Source organism: Sminthopsis crassicaudata, chromosome 1 (assembly GCF_048593235.1).
Source record: "Sminthopsis crassicaudata isolate SCR6 chromosome 1, ASM4859323v1, whole genome shotgun sequence".
Classification (NCBI taxonomy): Eukaryota; Metazoa; Chordata; class Mammalia; order Dasyuromorphia; family Dasyuridae; genus Sminthopsis; species Sminthopsis crassicaudata.
In genome coordinates, this window is record NC_133617.1 from 710,535,433 (window position 1) to 710,538,385 (window position 2,953).

The following is a 2,953-nucleotide window of genomic DNA, read 5'->3' on the forward strand; positions in this document are numbered from 1 at the left end:
TTTTTAGATCTGATTTTATTTGCGTGGAAAATGTTTTCATAAAGTCATAAAATCTCTGGGTTTGTCTTGGCAGGTAGACTCCCAAATATTTTATTTTCTCTATAGTTATTTTAAATGAAATATCTCTTTCTCTCTCTTGCTGCCAACTTTTCTTGGTTATATATAGAAATGCCAATGATTATATGGGTTTATTTTATATTCTGCAACTTTGCTAAAGTTATTATTTCTGTGTTCTCTAAATATAATGTCAAATAATATGCAAAGAATGATAGTATTTGTTTATCATTACCTATTTTAATTGTTTCAATTTTTTTCCCTCTTTTATCATTAAAACTAACATTTTTAGTACAATTGTGTATAATAGCTCTTATTGAGAATGCTCTAGCTTATCCCTATTATATATAATGATTGCTGGCAGATTTTGATAGAAGCTACTTAAATTCCATTTATTCCTATGTTTTCTAGCGTTTTTATTAGTAATGAGTGTTATATTTCCCAAGTGTTTTTATTTTCTGCATCTTTTTAGATAACCATATGATTTTTGTTAGTTTTATTATCAATATGATCATTATGCTGATAGTTATTCTTATATAGAACCAGCTTTGCATTCCTCATATAACTCCTATTTAGTCATAGTATATTATTCTGATGATTAGTTGCTGTAATCTCTTTGATAATATTTTATTTAAAGATTTTTCCATCAATATCCATTAGGGAAATTGCTTTTATTCTTTTCTTTATTTCAGCTTTTCATTGTTTAGGTATCAACAGTATATTTGTGTCATAAAAGAATTTAGTAGATGCTTTCTTCACCTATTTTTCCAAATATTTTATATAGTATTGAAATTGTTAATTAAAATTAAATTGAATTAAAAAAAATATTTGGTAAAATTCATTTGTAAATCTGTATGGTTTTGTAGATATTTTGTTTCAGAGTTCATTGATGGCTTATTCAATTTCTTTTTTTCTAAAATGGGATTATTTAAGTGTTATATTTTCTTTGGGCAATTTATATTTTTGTAATTATTCATCTATTTCAATTAGATTGTCAGATTTGCATACCATTAGGCAAAATATTCCTTGATTATTGCTTTAGTTTCCTCTTTACTGGTGGTAAGTTTACCCTTTTCATTTTTGATGGTGGTAATTTGGGTTTTTTTTGTTCCATTTTCTAATCAAATTAGCCAAAGATTTACTATTTGTTGTTTTTCTTCATAAAACCAACTCATAGTTTTATTTATTCATTCAATATTTTTCTTAATCTGAATTTTATTAATCTCTCTTGACTCTAAGAATTCTCAATTTGGTATTTAGTTGGAGGTTTTTAATTTGTGGTTTTTTCAAGCTTTTTTAGTTTTGCTCAATTTATTTATCTTCTTTTTCTCTATTTCATTCATGTAAACATCTAGAGATATAACATTTTCCTTAAGAACTATTTTGTTTTCATCCCATAAATTGTGGTATGTTTTCTCATTGTGGTCATTCTCTTGGATGAAATTAAACATTGTTTCTATGACTTGCTGTCTGACCTACTCATTGTTTAGAATGAGATTATTTAGTTCTCAATTAAATTTTTAGTCAACTTTTTCCATGACCCTTTATCATACATAATTTTTATTGCATCATGATCTGAACAGGATGCACTTGATATTTTTTCCTTTCTATATACATTTGTGAAGTTTTTATTCCCTAATGTATGGACATGTTTTGTGTAGGTTTCATGTTCTGTGAAAAAGGTATTTTACTTATGATTCTCATTCAATTTTCTCCAGATATTTATCATCTCTAAATTTCCTAAAATTCTATTATCCTTCCTAACTTCTTACTTGTTTATTTTATGGTTAGATTTATCTATTTTTAAGAGAGGGAGATTCCCCACTAATATAGGTTTACTATTTATTTCTTCCTATTACTCACTTAACTTCTCTAAAAAGTTGGATGCTATTTCACTTGGTATATATATATATATATATATATATATATATATATATATGTATATGTTTAGTATTGATATTACTTCATTATCTATGGTATCCTTTAGCAAGATGGAGTTTGATTCCTTCTTTAATTAAAAAAAAAAAAAAAAAATTGGTCTAATTCTTCTCTAGCCTTTTATCTTTATTCTGTGTATATTTTTCTGCCTCAAATGTGTTTCCCGTAAACAGCACATTGCAAGATTATGGTTTTTAATCTACTCTATTATCTGCTTCTGTTTCATGGGAGAGTTCATGCTATTCCCATTCATAGTTATGATTACTAACTAGCTCTGTATTTCCATCCATCCTATTTTTTCCCACTTATACTTTTCTCTCACCTTTTATCCTATCTCTTCTCACCAGTGTTTAGCTTCTATCATTTTTTTTTTTCCTTTTTCCCTTTTCTTTCCCCTCCTACTTCCCTATAGGGTAAGATGAATTTTTATGCCAAAACAAATAAATATATTATTTGCCCTCTAAGCCAAATCTGATGAGATCAAGGTTTAAACAATACTTACATTTCTTCTTTCCCTCTGCTTTAAATGATCTTTTATGCTTCCTCACATTATTTAACTTCACCTATTTTATTTCTCCTTTCTTAGTCTCTCAGTACAATCTTTTTTTTCCCCACCCCTTAATTTATTTTTTATGTTATCCCATCAAAATCAACTAATACCTACACCCTCTTTCTATGCATACTCTTCTAACTGCCCTGAGGTAAATTCAGTTAACACCTGGTGAAGTTAGGTGGTGTAGTGGATAGAGCACTAGCCCTAATTCAAATCTAATCTCAAACACTTAGCACTTTCTAGCTGAGTGACCCTGGGCAAAGTCACTTAACCCCAATTGCCTCAGGAAAAAAAAAAAAAAAAAAAAAAGTTATCTTCCATTTAAATAACATATTTTTTTTGTTTCATATTTATCTTTTTTATACTTTGCTTAATTCCACTGTTTGAAGAGCAAATTATCTGTTGAAT